The sequence below is a fragment of the Piliocolobus tephrosceles genome, chromosome 3, assembly GCF_002776525.5.
Source record: "Piliocolobus tephrosceles isolate RC106 chromosome 3, ASM277652v3, whole genome shotgun sequence".
NCBI lineage: Eukaryota > Metazoa > Chordata > Mammalia > Primates > Cercopithecidae > Piliocolobus > Piliocolobus tephrosceles.
The window spans coordinates 91,972,488-91,989,699 of record NC_045436.1 but is presented as its reverse complement, the minus strand read 5'-3'; positions in this window follow the sequence as shown (position 1 = coordinate 91,989,699).

The following is a 17,212-nucleotide window of genomic DNA, read 5'->3' as shown; positions in this document are numbered from 1 at the left end:
GTCCATTTTTGCACTTCTATAAAGACATACCCGAGGCCAGGTAATTTCTAAAGAAAGAGGTTTAATTGGTTCTGTGGGCTGTACAGGAAGCATGGCACTGGCATTTGCTCTGGGTGGGGGCCTCAGGAAGCTTACAATCATGGTGGAAGGCAAAGGGGGAGCAGGCACATCACATAGTGAGAGCAGAGGCAAAAGAGAAAAGGGGGAGGTCCCAGACTCTGTTAAACAACCAGATCTCATGTGAACGGAGTGAGAACTCACCCATCACCAAGGCGATGGTGCTAAGCCATTCATGAGGAATCCACCCCTATGACCCAATCACCTCCCCCAGGCCCCATCTCCAACATTGGGGATTACATTTCAACATGAGATTCAGAGGGGACAAACATCCAAACAATAGCAGACTTTCTCACCTCAAGAACTGTGAGATATAAATTTCTATTATTTATGAATTACCCAGTCTCAGATATTTTGTTATAGCAGCGCAAATGGACTAAGACATATGCATTTGCCAATTCTGGTCTAGGTGTAAAAGGCAAAGAAGGAAAGTTTCAATAATACATGCATACATCTGTTATAGCATTTACCACATCATAGCAGCTCCTTTGTTTATGTGCTCCTCTCTCCAATTAAACTACAAGTTTCTGGATGGGAGATCTACTACTATCCCTGTGTTTTACAAAGTGCCCAGTAGGTAGTTGGAACATAATCAGTGTGAGAGCTGATTCAGCTATAACTAAATTTTAATTAGGTTTGGATTGAAAGTCCTTACTCTGTAAAACTCATCCCATTTCTATGTTTATTTTGAAGCCTCCTGCTCTGCTTAATTTCTAATTGAAAATATCTTGGGAAAAGTCTAATATTGCCTTAAGTAAACTAAGTGCAAAAAGATGTTTGCCAAACTTTGATCAATATAGAGAAAGAGCAATATGGGATTAGCCTGTGATTTCTCAGCCGTTTTTCAGACCTCATAAAGGACACAACTTAGGTAGGGAATGGGGAAACATGAGGACACTGGAGACATAAACCTTAGGCCATCTGTGAATAGTAATCAGCTCCCACCTGCTTCTGCAGCCCATTAGAAACTGAAAACCAAAATCCAAATTGAGTGATTTCTTGTCTTCTTAAATATTTAAATTATAGGCAGTCCTTAATTCTTAATTTCTGAAATTTTGTCAAACTTGGACCTTTCCACATCATTGACACTCCCAAATAAAATGTGTACTATGGTGTTCAGGAGCTGGAGAATAATTGTTCTCCATTATATTTTATTATCTCCATTAATATTTTATTCTCCAATAAATATTCGCCATTACAGGAAGTTGGTTAATTGCTCAGTTTTGGCCTTGTTGCCTTCTTTTTCTGAATAGTGACAGTGTAACTATTTAATTAAATTTTGTCATAAGATTTTTTTGGGGGGGAGTGGGGACAGGGTTTGGCTCTGTTACCCAGGGTGGAGTGCAGTGGCACAATCTCAGCTTACTGCAACCTCTGCCTCCAAGGCTCAAGCCATCCTCCCGCCGCAGCCTCCAGAGAAGCTGGGACAACAGACGAGCACTACCATGGCTGCCTAATTTTTTGTATTTTTTGTAGAGATGGGGCTTCACCATATTGCCCAGGCTGGTCTCAAACTCCTGAGCCCAAGCAATCTACCCACCTCAGCCTCCTAAAATGCTGGGATTACAGGCATGAACCACTGCACCTAACCAAATTGTGTCATAAATTTTATAGATATTAAAAAAAGCTATAAAAATAATTCGGTTGAAATGTATGTAAGAGGTATAGGCTTCATAATCTTAATGACAGTTGAGCAAAGGTCATATCCTTATCTCTAATGGCACAATTTTGGAATCAGCAACACACTGTTTAGCTTTAACTTTCTTATCTGTGTGGTTTGTCAGGCAAGATAATAAACTTAAAGAGTTGATACAAACTGCTAGACATATATTTTCCAAGTACACGTATAAGATTACCTAAAGGATGTTACAGTTTTTAGCTCTCTGACAATGTACACATTTGACTCTTACATAGATTTATCAAAATTCATTTAATTAAAAAGTAGATTACTGCTTATATTTACTTTCCATGATAGTTGCCTTTTTCTCAAATTGTACTTGAGTCATCTTAAGTTTCTCCTCCTTTAATAATATTTTGCTGTTTCATATCTCTGTCTCTTAACAACTTTATCTAGAACACTGTTAAGAACAAGAAACTAAGCAAAAGACTTTCTGAATGACTTTTGAACTGCCTTGAGCATTGTAGTTCATCTACTCAGAAAAAAAAAAAAAAAAAAAAAAAAACTGCTTCTTGGGTCCTCACCCAGTCAGTTTATTCATAATCTATTAACAACTCTAACAATCTTGGTGCAAAAGAGACACGTATGCATTGTTTAAGTTCTGTATGCAAGACACTGTAGGGGATGATTTATATAAAGCAGCACAGAGAATATTAAGAAACCCTTCTTGTTCTCAGGGGCTTAAGCCCTAATAGGACATATAAAGCATGTACACAACTAAGTGTAAAACAATGCAGAACAAAGTCTCAGAGGGAGTTACAAATGAAGGCGCATATTGCTCAGAAGAGAGGGAGATTACTCAGTTCTCTAACTTCCTTCCATACCTACAGTATACAGAAATAGCACATGTAGAAGAGGACACTGCTACAGGCAGGTATGCTGTCAGCAGCTACTGTTACTGCTGACAAGTTCCATTTACACATCACATCAAGAGAGAACATAATTACTTGAGAAAGCAGATACCTGAACTTCAAATATCGAGGAGCCCCTTAGTGTAAGGGCAAGCTCTAAAAGTTTTTGAGGACATCACTGAATAATATAATAATCAATATAATAATGATTCATAGACTTTTAGAATTAAAGTTATTTTAGAGATCATCTAGGGTACACATTTTATTGACACTTAGAAAGAGTAAATGACTTGCCTAACACGATCTGAGGGAGTCATCCTTGACTCCTCTATTTCTCTTTCCCTCACCTTTTCTACCCCTTCCACCTCCTTTCCTCTTCGAATCAATCAATTTGTCTTTTCGCCTCCATTTTTCTCAAATTTATCTTCCCCTTTCCATCTCAATTTTCACTGCTTTTTATCAGAACTTCATTACCTCTTGCCTGAAATTGTTCCATGGGTTCCTAACTCATTCTTCTTCTTCCATTTCTGTCTTTTTTCTATTTCCATTTCTTATCTTCTTAAATCTATATTCCACTTATCTGGCCAAAGTCATCTGACTGAAAAGTAAATCTGATGGAAACACTCATTGACTTTATACTACAATAGCTCTCCACTGCCTGCAAATCAAACTTCAAACTCTTACCCATCCATTTCCCACTTTCTACCATCAACTACTGATGTTATTTGTATAATTTAGGGGGACTCAGAACATTGCCCCTTCTTCCCCCTCATTATCTCTTCAAATTCCCTTGACTAATATCTCAAACTTTGGGACTCATCTCAGATATCTCCTCCAGGAAACCGAGGCTAAGTTAGGAGCTCTTTCACTTTCCAGGATAGATTTTCATTACATCCTATTATATTTTTACCTCATTGTACTTTAATGTATTTGGCTCCATTCTTTGAATGTAGACTCTTTGGCAGACCATATTTTATTCATCTTTGTTTGCCAAAGCCTATCTTAGATGCTTGCTATAGACTGAATGTTTGTGTACTCCCCAAATTCAAATGTTGACACCTAATCCCCTGTGTGATGGTATTACTGTGATGGAGGTGGGGACTTTGGGAGGTGATTAGTTCATGGGTGCAGAATCCTCATAAGTGGTATCTGTACCCTTATAAAAGAGACACCAGAGAACTCCTTTGACCCTTCCACCCCATGAGGGCACAATGAGAAGATGGCTGTCTATGAACCAAGAAGCAGGTCCAACCAGACACTGAATGTGCCAGTCCCTTGATCTTAAACTTCCCAGCCTCCAGAACTGTGAGAAATAAGTGCCTGTTATCTATAAGCCACCTAGTCTATGGTATTCTGTTATAGCAGCCTGAATGAGCTAAGACAGTACTCAATATTAGGATATATTAGATTCTCAATAAATGTGTGTCGAATGCATGCACAGCTATCAAAGTAACACTGCCTGAATACTATTAGTCAGACAAGTGTTCTTCCCCTTATACTCCCCGTTCCTGAAACTAGCCATGAATCAAATTACCTGGGAAGGTTTTAAAAAGTACAGATTTCTGGGCTTCATTCCTGTTGTAGTAAGTCAGAATCTTTTCTTTGTATTTTTGTGAAGTATCCCAGGTGATTCTAATGGGTCAGCCAAGCACCTTTCCTCAGGCCAGAGTCTGTAAATCATTGGACAGTGCTTCCTTTCATGAACCTTTAAGAATAATCACATTTGGCTGGGCACAGTGGCTCATGTCTATAATCCCAGCACATTGGGAGGCCAAGGTGGGTGGATCACCTGAGGTCAGGAGTTCGAGACAAGCTTGGCCAACATGGTGAAACCCTGTCTCTACTAAAAATACAAAAAATAGCTGGGCATGGTGGCACACGCCTGTAATCCCAGCTACTTGGGAAGCTGAGGCAGGAGAATTTCTTGAACCCAGGAGGTGGAGGCTGCAATGAGCTGAGATTGTGCCACTGCACTCCAGTCTGGGTAACAGAAAGAGACTCTGTTTAAAAAAAAAAAAAAAAATCACATTTAAGAAGTCAAAGCAATGATATGTAATTGATTTTAGAAAGATCTGCATTAGATTAAATTTGGTTACATTTGTTTTAAATGTGTTTTAAATATGAGTTAAAGGATAAACTCCCAGCTCTCCAGAAAACTCTGCACTCTATAGTAATTCATTTACTAATGATTTTGGAGAGCCAATATTTTATTTTTTTATATCACTCAATTATTTATTTTTCTTCCTTTCCTAGCTCCTCTGAAATGGATTTTATTTCTTATATTAGCTTCTTTGGTGTGACCATTTCTCAATATCTTTTGCTCCTTTCTCCATTTATAGTTAAGAAATCTCTATTCCTTTATTCCTCAAGTCTCTTTTTGTAATGAAATGCACTTTTTCAGTCTTTGCTTTCTAAAACTCATGATACTTCATTGAACCCCTCTGTGGGTTGAGTCTCTGCAATGTACCTAAAGATTTCCATTTACAAAAGAAGTGAGTCCTTGGTTTCTTCTTTCCATCACATTGAGTTGATCAGTTTCTGTGGCTTGTTAGGGCTCGGCTGAGGATAGGAGATGGTGTGGGTGGGAATTTGGCTGACTCCACAGTTTTCCATATGCACTGTGTGCTCCTTGTGCTTGAGCAGGAAGCTGGTCTCCACTGACAGACCTGGGAGCAGGAAAACAGCCACTGTGTAGGTGGTTTTGAAGAAACCTCCCTCTGTTTTTCCTGTACCCAGCTGGTTTAAGTTTTTGAATGGTGGTGCTAAAATGACTTTCAAGTTTTGCCTTTGATTTAATAGGATTTCAGGCTTGTGTTAAAGATTGCCTGTGGTTTTGGACCTGTATTTTAATGCATTTTATAGACAATTTATCTCCAGTTTTGGTTTTCCATGAGATACATTTTGTATAAGTGTCTATTGTTTTTAATTTTGATTATGCAATTTGATTAAATCCAATGATCTCTCAATGAAAGTTTATACTACTTTCGTTGTGGGGGAGGAAAATGAATTTGTTATAATTTTCATTAGTATTATGATTTATGTGGTGTGAAGTTACATTCTAGATGAAAGATACAAAACACATGTTATTTTCTAGAAAATTTCCTAAAGTTTATAGTTTTCAGATCACCAAAAATATTGACTAATTTAACATTTTCATCTTCCATTATTATTATTTTTGCTTTTTTTTTTTGCTAACTAGCAAAACATATTTGTTTAGATTCTCGTTGTTCACAGGTGCTTAAAATCTAACTGAAATGATACAGCATTTACACAAATAATATGTTTTGGAGTTGAGAAAATGTCAAAATAAGTTAATGGAACATCTTTATGGTCTTCAAAGATTTATATTCTGAAGACACATCTTCATTCTGCCTTGTCCCAGCAAATTAGCTGATTAATGTAAGGACAGAAGGGCAATTTCAGGTAGAAACCCTAAGATTGTTTGTTAACCTGTCGCTGCGTCGTCCTGAGCATATAGAATGGCACAGTCTTCAGTATTTATTAAGTTGGTGAAGTGGTTCACTTTGGTTATTTAATGAAATATCCTTTACCAACTTTTCCTTAACTTTTCCATATATCTCAAGGAAAATCTGCATTATAATCTTGCATGCTAACTTAAATTACTAGATTTCAAGGTTAAAACATTTAAACCTATCATTAGTTAGGTTTGAAAATCCATAAAGGTCTATGACTGTCTCCAAGGTAGTATTTTATAACATAAGGTAGTGTCTTTTAAAGTATCAGTAGTGGTAGCCATATGTTGTGCTAATGTCTCTTCTCAATGCTGAAAGCAATTGACAATTTTACATATACATGTTTTATATATACATATTTAAAATTATATTTTAAGGTTAAAAATTCTTGATAGCAGCTGGTTTTTAAGTATCACATGTAAAAATGCAGAGTATAGTTTTGGGGTTGTCGTTTAAAAATTTATTTCAGATAGAGTCATAGCCCTCACAAGTAGAGCTGTTTCATATTTGATTGGTGGTTCATTATTAACTATTCCTTATATAATTGGTCTCAGCAGATTTGGTATTTTTAATATGTACTAATAAATATTAAATACACTTTTCTGCTCTATTTAAACCCAGAGTGTAACCATTATCACTTATTGTGATAGGCAATTAAGTGATCGTATAAGAGATACCTTTTATGATGTCTAGGAAATATGGTATTTTTGGATATGTCGGGGCTATAGTAGACTGATAGCTAAGTTTAAAGCAGGGATGGTACTTGGTAAATTCAAGAACTTTAAGTTCAGCAGTAAAGTGTCCAAGCTCTGTAGTCAGACAGGGTTTTAACTTTGATTTTGTCATTTATCAGCAGTGTAACCTCAGTCAAGTTTCTAAGTTCTACTTTTCTTGTCTATAGAATGAGAGTAAGGTATCTACCTTATTGTGGTAATTACATGAAAAAAATACATGATGTGCTTAACATAGTTACATTTACACTTCAAAGTTACAGACTATATTGTAGATTATAAGCTTGATTATAAACTATCAGGATTTTTTATCAATTAAGTTTATTTGCTTTTTACAAAAATACTATGATTTTGAAGGTCTTTTTTTCTAAGTAGGGGGCCTAGAAACCTTTTAACTTAGCAGCATTTCTGATAAAAAAAAAATCCGTTTTCAAATTGAATTTATAGGATAGTGGAGCTTGAAAAAAACTTTAAGAACACATCTATTCCACCTGTGCATTTATTGGTGCAGAGGCTGAGCCCTGTAGAGTTTAACTGACTTACTCCAAGTTGAAGTATAAAAGGAAGAAAAATCAATGAATTTGATCATTGCTTTTCATGGGCTAATTATGCTAATGGGTATTAGCCCCTTATGGAAGGCAGAAAAATGGGACAGTCATCTAGACAATAGGGATCTGATACATTTAAAAAATAAACTCTCCAAATATTTAATGATATATTTAGATCATAGTTATATAGATCATAGTTTTGTTGTCTTGCTGTAATTGTCAGTGCCTCTTTCACCCTCAATAGCGTCTCAATTTGGATATATATTATGTGCACTTCCTGTTTAACTGTGTTTATACAGGCAAAGAGTGGCAACCATCTGGTAAATTGTGGACTGGGTCGATCCCAAAACAGACTACTTTTTTTCTTGTTCTAAAACTGAGGTTCAGCTGGAATTACTGAACCATTGCTCAACACTTCTTTCATCTTCTGAATATAGTCTTCTAGAAAAGAAGTTATGAATTGTTTGGAGGAGATGGAAGGATCTACTAATCTGCTGGGATTATATGCAAAATGGTGAGTGTACGTGTGAGCATTTTTCTGGGAAGTGTGTACATGTTTTCTGTCGGATTCACCCTAAAAGACTAAAAACCATTGCTCCCTTTATGTTCCATAAACAAATTCCTGGCCCCTGTTGTGATCCTTATTATCAAATCTGTAAGAGACAGAAAGAAATTAATTTCAAATAGTCCTTTTACAATTAATATACCTCTATACATTTAAAACTCTTCAGTGGAAATTATTAAAATGAGCCATATGAAATGTTGACAAAATCCCTTGAATATGAAGTGCGTGATAGGAGAGCTCATTTACAAGGAAGGAGGAAGGCAACACCAAACAGTGGGTGTCTGAAATTCCTTTATGCCAGAGTAATAGAATTCTTGCCAGTTTTTGACCTGAGGAAATGAACATTTCATATGGTTTATGCTGAATGATCTCACAAGCAAATTTAATTCAACAAATTGTATTGAGATTCCACTTTACGAAATCACAATCACAAGGGACTGTTCAAGCAATATACATCCCTCCCCAGTTTAGGAGACTCTCTAGAGTTTTAAGTTGAGAAACGACTAGATTGGTATTCAGTGTGACTCAGTGGCAATCTGACTCAGTACTCAAGGAAATCCAGTTCTAGTCAGGGAGACAGATATTTAAGTAACTAATATAATGCACAGGAGAATAAAAATAAGCATTAAGTAACATACTGTGGGTACACAGAGGAGAAGCAGGGTGGGCTTCCGTGAACAGTTCGTGAACAACAGGATCTCCTTTTGTAGAGAGCAGATGAATGGATGGAACAGACTTGAGGAGCTTGATTTGACATAATTTTTTCTTCCTTGTTATTCTCTCTTCCTGCTTTAATCAAATTATTTCTCCTTTCTTTCCTTTTCTTTTTTGTCTTCGCCCTTCATCCTTTTTTTTTTTTTTTTTTTTTTTGAAGTGGGAAGGCAAGAAAAAAAGTTTCTTAAAATGACTAACAGAAGAGCACATGCTTTCAGAGTGCAAATCACTGAGCCCTCTGGGATAAAGAGTCTAAATATATACTTAAATCCAAATATAGACAGAAAAGTATCTGCTGGGTTTCCAGGGAGCACACTGACCAGTTGAATGCAGTTTGCTTTATTCTCTGTTTTTTTTTTTTTTTTTAAAGAAAAGTCAAGTTTTAAAAATTGTAACTATTAGAAAAAGACAGTACAATCGCTCAATTTTAAATAACTGCCTAACTAGGGAGCAGAGTCCCAGGAGAGGGCTGGCAGAAATAGCACAGGCTTTTTTTAGCTGTCTGTATTTTAACTTTACGCAGAGAAAAATGAAATCTCTGTAATCAAAGTATGTACAAGTATGTATAGAATTAGAAGGCCTAAATTGTTAAGTGGGTAAAGAATTCCTTCAAAGAACATGTAAAAATTCAAATGTAATAATATTTTCTACACACACAGAATTACATATTTTAACCTAGTGATAAGAAGTCATGAACTGTATCAAGAGAAAAAGAAAAGCATGATATACAGTTGCACCCACAGTTAATAATAACTGTATTTGGCAGAAAGTAATTCTTATTACTATGCATTTAATTTGTAAACATTCAAGGTCTTTGAAATTTTGATTTTAAAGCTACTTTTCTAGAACAAATAACAGAAACATACAGATACTGAAGGTCATCTCTCCTAACTTTCCTATTTCATAGTTGAGGATTTGGAAGCCCAGGGAGAGACGAGGTGGCTTGGTCAAGTCTTCTATTCCATTGGTTATTTAGTGCCATAGCATCTGTGTCACTTATTTTAATGAGTTTTCAAAATTCATGACAACCAAAAATTATGATTAGGTATTTTTATAAGGATGTATGAAACTTGATGTCAATGATTATTACATTCCAATTTTCTATTTGTTCTAATTGTTCCAAGAAAAGAAGGTTTTGTTCTTTTCTATACAGGTTCTCTGGATGTGACTCTATACTTGGAAAGGAAAGAAGAAAATGGAAGCAAACATCAAAATCTTAGTTCTCAATATTTTAACTAACAGGTTAGTTCAGATATTATTCAGAACTGAGTATATACTGTAAAACGCCCTTGTAGAGGACATAGTTCAATAGTTTTTAGTATATGCACTGTATTGTTCAGATATCATTCATTATCTCATTTTTTTTCTTTTTCTTTTTTTTTGAGACAAGGTCTCATTTTGTTGCCCAGGTGTAGTACAGTGGTGTGATCATAGCTTGCTGCAGCCTCAACCTCCTGGGCTCAAGTGATCCTTCCATCTCAGCCTTTTTGGTAGCTAGGACTGCAAGTCCATGACACTCTGCCCGGCTAATTGTTTGACTTTTTGTAGAGATGGGGGTTTTGCCATGTTGCACAGGCTGGTCTCGAACTTCTGTACTCAAGTGATGCACCTGCCTCGCCCTCCCAAAATGTTGGGATTACAGGTGTGAGCTCCCATGCTTGGCTACTTCCATTTCCAGAATATTTTTATCTTTCTCTCTCAAAAGCCCATATCCACTGGCAGTCATTCACCATTTTCCCCCTTTTCCCCAGTCCCTGGCAACCACTATTCTACTCTGTTTTTATGGATTTGCCTATTTTGAACATTTGATATAGATGGAATTGTACAATATGTGGCCTTTTGTGTGTGGCTTCTTTCACTTAGAATAATGTTTTCAAGGTTTATCCATGTTGTACTATGTATCTGTACTTAATTTATTTTAATCGCCATATAAAAAAGTATTCCATTGTATGGATATACAATGGAATGTGGCCTATATTTCGGAACATTTTGTTTGGCCATTCATCAGTTAATGGACATTTGAGTGGTTTTCACTTTTTGACTATTATTACTACTATGACTAATACTGCTATAAATAGTCATGTATAAATGTTTATGTCAACATAAGCTTTCTGATTCTCTTGGTGTATATGCCTAAGAGTAGAGTTGATGGGTCATATGGTAATGCTATGGTCAACATTTTGAGAAACTACCAGGCTGTTTTGCAAAGCGACTTTACTATGTTACATTCCCACCAGTAATGCATGAGGGTTCCAATTTTTCCACATTTTCCTCCAAAAATTGTTAGTGTTTTGTTTTTTATTATAGCCATCCTAGTAGGTATGAAGTGGTAGATCACTGAGGTTTTGACATACATTTCCCTAATAGCTAGTAATTTGGAGCCTCTTTCTATGTGCTTATTGATCATTTATGTATCTTCTTTGGAGAATATCAATTCAAATCCTTTATTTTAAACATTGGGTAATTTTGTTTTTAAACTATTGATTTGTAGAAGTTCTGGATATACATCCCTAATCAGATATGTAAATATTTTCTCCCATTTGTGGGCTGTCATTTTATATTCTTGGTGATGTCCTTTAAAGCACAAATATTTTGAATTTTGATGCTATAGCTAAGAAATCATTGCCTAAAGTCATAAAGATTTATTCCAATCTTTTCTTCTAAGAGTTTTATAGTTTTCACTCTTACATTTAGATATATGATCCATTTAGATTGAATTTTTGTATATGGTATGACATAGGGGTTCAAATTCATTCTTTTCCTATGGGTAGACAGTTGTTCTGGCATCATTTGTTGAAAATATATTCTTCCTCCATTGAACTGTCTTGTCACCTATGTTAAAAAATCAATTCACCACAAATTTAATGATTTATTCCTGGGATCTCAGTTCTCTTCTACTTATCTATATTTCTACACTTATGCCAGTTCTATATTGTCTTGATTAATGTAGCTTTGTAGTAAGTTTTGATATCAGAAAATGCAAGTCCTCAAACTTTGTTTTCTCAAATATCGCTTTGGTTATGTTGGGTCCATTACATTTCTATCCTTGTCAATTTCTGAAAAAAAAGCCAGGAATTTTCAATATTTACTGAGGAATAGTTTGTTACAATGAGACCTAGGTACCACAGAGATTACAGAGATGAAACCCAGTCTTTAATCCTAAAAGAGTCAACAATCTTGTAATAACACATATATGTCAACCATCACTTTATTGCCTCTCAGCTCCAGATTCACTCCAGAATATATGCCCTTTGATCATGGGCAGAATTCTTTCGAGTGTCCCCTCCTTACAGTGAGCATGATGCTAAGTTTTCTTAGTAGAGGCTGTTGGAAAGATGTCTCCTGCTGTTTCTGACTATTGCATGGCGAGTTGGTGGAGTAGGTTTGAAGACATCTGGTAGAACTCTGTTTTGGTCACATTCCTAGAATACGCAGTCACTAGGCAACCTTGTAGTTTCAGCCTATCCTGGCAATAAGCTTCCCATGGACCCCTTGGCATGGAAACTGGTGTCCCAGAGTCTTCCTGCCCACATGAATGCCTCAATTCCCTGTGCAAACCTGCATGTGGATTGTCAACAGACTGGGAGTTTTCCACTGAGACATTACTGTGTGGCTTGCCTGCTGCCTGGATTCCCACCACCTGTGCATAACCATGCATCTGGCTTCTGATCTGTTAAGCTCTGGCTGCACACTGGAGGGATGCTTCCTGCTCTCCTAGTGACCCCAGAGTAGCTCTGGCTAATGCAAACCAGTGAACTTTTCTGTTTCTGTTATCAGGCTGAACTACACCTTCTCCAATGAGGTCTGTATCCCAGGTCTGGGGAGGGGGCCCCCTTACAACTTTGTTCTTCCTTGATTACTCTCCTTCAGCCCTAGGGTACCTTATAGTTTTCTTTTACTGTCTTTGTTTCTGTATATTCATTTATCAGAGTTTAATAATTCTTTGTATTATACTTCTTCTATGTAACTCACTGTATGATTGGATCCACACTGATACAACAAATAACATTACAGTTCGGAATTAGTTGGTTATATCTTAAGAGATCTGCCGGTGAGATAAGGATTTGGAGCTCACAGTCTATTGATGGAATCAGGAAAGACTTAATGAGGGAGTGCAATTTAGGATGAGCCTTGAAGTATGGATAAGGATTTCCTTTGAACTTACCATTAGGGAGCTTATCGTTTTAAGATGATTGCTCAGATCTCGACTTCAAGGGTAAAGACATTTACAATCTGAATTACACTGTTTGTTCCAAACAGCTCTCCTTTACTCCTAACTGACAAGCTTACCCTGGATTTTGCTAATGGTCTGGGTGGAGTTGCTAAACAAGGATTTAGAGATGAGCAGAAGAGATACCTGAACCTAAGTGGGTCCCTGACCCCCAAACAAGAAATATTTAAATGACATCATCTCCTCAGAATTACTTAATTAAATGTCTGAAAGAAAGGCTTTGATGGACTGTTTAGTTTAGTTAGAAATGAACACCCATAGCCATATGTACCATTTAATTTCCTCTCCAAATGTTTGCATACTGTTGTGTAGATGTGGCCTATATTTTGGAAGATTTTTTTTCCTTTGAAGTACGTCATTACACTGTTTTATTTCCTATTTGAACACCAAGTACACATTACTTTTCATTTCTTTTTGCTTGCCAAGTCTTTTAATTTACTTTCATCTCTTTACAAATATTGAATAAAAAATAGTGATTTGCAGGGCTATTCAAAGCATAGTTCCTGGACCAACAGAATCAGCATCATTTGTGAGCTTATTAGAAAAGCAAATTTTGGGGCTTACCTCAGACTTAATGAATCAGAATCTCTGAGGGGTGGGGCCCTGAATGTGTGTTTTAACCAGTTTTCTAGGTGATTTTATGCACACTAAAGTTTGAGAAGCACCAGTTAAGATTTTACAAATTGCATTTCATTTGAGACACATTCTAGAATTTAAAAAATATCTGTGATCTTAAAAGCCACTTCCAGTTGGGAGTGTGTATCTCCAGCAACCCTGATAGGTTGGCATCTAAATGCTGCTTAACATTTTTTACAGATGGGAGTTCACCACCTCACAAATCAATCTGTTACCTTTGGGAACAATTCAAATTATTGAAAAATCTCTAGGCCAGGCACAGTGGCTCTTGCTTGTAATCCCAGCACTTTGGGAAGCTGAGGTGGGAGGATCCCTTGAGCACAGGAGTTCAAGACCAGCCTAGGCAACACAGCAAGACTCCAGCTCTACAAAAAATAAAAAATAAAAATAAATAAATAAATAAATAAATAAATAAATAATCTGGGCATGGTTGTGTGTACTTGTGTACCCAGCTCTTAAGGAAGCTGAGGTGGGAAGGCTACTTGAGCTCAGGAGGCTGAGGTTGCTGTGGACCATGATCATGCCCCTGCACTCCAGTCTGGGTAAGAGAGCGAGAATCTGTCTGAAAACAAAACAAAAAGAAGAAGGAAGAAAAATCTCATTTATTATACATTTAATCCAAATTGAGTTAATTGCTCCTTTTGATCCTTGTTCCCAATCCTCCTCATGAGGAGCATGAAATAAATCTAGTTTCTTTCTTTTTTTTTTTTGGAGACAGTCTCGCTTTGTTACCCAAGCTGGAGTTCAATGGCACAATCTTAGCTCACTGCAACCTCTGCCTCCCAGGTTCAAGCAATTCTCCTGCCTCAGGGATTACAGGTGCCCACCACTACACCCTAATTTTTGTATTTTTAGTAGTGGGGTTTCACCACGTTGGCCAGGCTGGTCTTAAACTTCTGGCCTCCGGTGATCCACCCGCCTTGGCCTCTCAAAGTGCTGGGATTACAGGCGTGAGCCACTGCACCTGGCCTAAATCCAGTTTCTTTTATACAGTGCAGACACTTAGGTAAGTGAGACAGCTGTCTTCTCTCTCCTAAGAATTTTCTTCTCAAGAGAGAACATTCTTAGTCCCTTTACTTTCCCCACCTAATAAAGCCTTTTGAATTCTTCATTCAGAATGTATTTATATATCGACATTCTGCTTAAAAACATGACATCCAGGCTGAGCACGATGGGGGCTCATGTCTGTAAGCTTAGAACTTTGAGAGGCTGAAGTAGGAGGATGGCTTGAGCCCAGGAGTTCAAGACTGGTCTGAGTAACATAGCAAGACCCTGTCTTTACAAAAAAAAGAAAAAGAAAAACATCACCCACAGAATTAAATATAAACTTTTCCAAGATGTTTATCCAATTAAGGCTATTAAAGATTGTTCTACCAGATGTAGAAATTAACTGAATCCTCTCCTGGACTTTAGAAAGTTGAATTCCAAGCCTGATTTTGGACAGAACACTCAATTTCTGTGGATTTAATTAAAACTGGAATTGCTATGTGGCACTTAAACCTGGGGAATTGCTAATGTTTAAGAAGCAGATATTGCCAATAGAACTTTTGAAAAGAACTGAAATGGAACGGTCACAAAAGCCAGAAGAATCAGTAGAAAGTCATGTTGCAGCTATTTGATTCTTTCTCTTAATAGGTGTGTGCTAAGACCTCAGTCTGGACAAGTCCCAGGAGCCTGGGTTGGGCTTCAAGACAGGGTGTTCTTTGCCCAGGGTGCCATAGTTCTCCATAAAGAATCAGGGGTAATTGATAGATACAATGTTCTGCTGGTGGGCAAGGTTGGAGTAAAGTTGACAGTCCAAAACTGGGTCGAGCAGGCCTGCATGAAAAGAGATTGTTGGTTAAGAAAGGACAGATGACTGTGGATCAATAGCAGCGTGTTCTCATCCATGTCCTTCCATGCTTGCTTCCACAGATATGCTGGATGACTTTAAAGATCAGAAGACAAGTGACATGCCTGTAATCTCAGCACTTTGGGAGGGTGAGGCAGGTAGATCACTTGAGGTCAGGAGTTTGAGAGCAGCCTGGCCAACACAGTGAAACACTGTCTCTACTAAAAATACAAAAATGAGTGGGGCCTGGTGGTGCATGCCTGTAATCCCAGCTACTCAGGATGCTGAGGTGGGAGAATTGCTTGAATCTGGGAGGTGGAGGTTGAAGTGAGCCTAGATTGCACCACTGCACTCCAGCCTGGATGATGGAGCAAGACTCCATCACCGCACCCCCACTGCCAAAAAAAAAAAAAAAAGAAAGATGCGTGAACAGTTGAAGCCCAAGAGCACAAAATTACAAAATTTTGGCACTATCAAATGACAGAAAAGTTAACAACAACCAAAAAAACAAAGGTAGAAAGATGTTGAACCCAATAGAATGCTTTTGTTGCAGTATAAAACGGAATTTAAACTGGCTAAACAAAAGAGATTTATTTGTTTGCACAATTAAAAAGTAAAGATGTAGAACCATCTTCAAGAGTGGCCTCATCAATCTTTCTCTGGGATTCTGTGGGCCTTGCCATCCCGCATGTGTTATGTTTATCCTCAGGCTAGGCCAGGGGGTCATTTCCTGGGGAAGAGAGCATGTAGCTCCTGAAGGGTTGATTGAAAGGCTTGTGGTTTGCCCTGATTAGCTTACTTCTGGACCAATCACTGTAGCTAGGGGGAGTGCCTTGTACTGTAGAAGGAGATAGTATAATTGTTTTTTAATGCCTCATGATATGTTTGGCTGTGTACCCACCCAAATCTCATCTTGAATTGTAACTCCCACAATTCCCACATGTCGCAGGAGGAACCCAGTGTGAGGTGATTGAATTATGGGGGCAGGTCTTCCCTGCGCTGTTCTTTTGATAGTGAATGAGTCTCACAAGATCTGATGGTTTTAAAAATGGGAGTTTCCCTACACAGACTCTCTTTTTTACCTGCTGTCATCCATGTAAGATGTGACTTGTTCCTCCTTGCCTTCTGCTGTGATTGTGAGGCTTCCCCAGCCATGTGGAACTGTATGTCCATTACACGTCTTTTTTGTAAATTGCCAAGTCTCAGGTATGTCTTTGTCAGCAGCGTAAAAACAGATTAATACACCTCCCAAACCCCACAGCTGCTAAATAGTGAGGGAAGAGTGAGTCATCACTTGAGCAGACTGCAACTCAAGGCCTACATAATCTTAATGCCTACTGATCTCTTGTTTCTTCCAGGAAAAGCTCCAGGGAGGGCTTTGGAGGGGCTGGTCCATGTGCTCTTTCCTGAACCAATGCTAGGTTTAAGGGGGATAGGCCAGATTTGTGTGTTAGCTGCCAGAAGTGAATGGGAAGAGTCAGCACCACACAAACAACATGGAACGAACTCCTCATAGTCACCACAGTCCCTTCAGTGTGTTTTCTGGATGAGTGATAGTGATACCACAGTTATAAAATAGTCTCCATTTTCTGCTCCAGAGAATGATTTTATTTTCATTTTCATTCTTTGTAGAGCTTATTTATGTGTTTTTATAATCTGTTGATTTGGTTTTTTAAAAACTAATTTTCATTTCATTTTCATGTAAAGGATCAGTGATATGTTTCTTGGTAATCTGCAAATTCCTCCAAAGCAGGTGTCCTCTTCTCTTCTCTTCTCCTCTCTTCTCTTCTCTTCTCTTCTCTTCTCTTCTCTTCTCTTCTCTTCTCTTCTCTTCTCT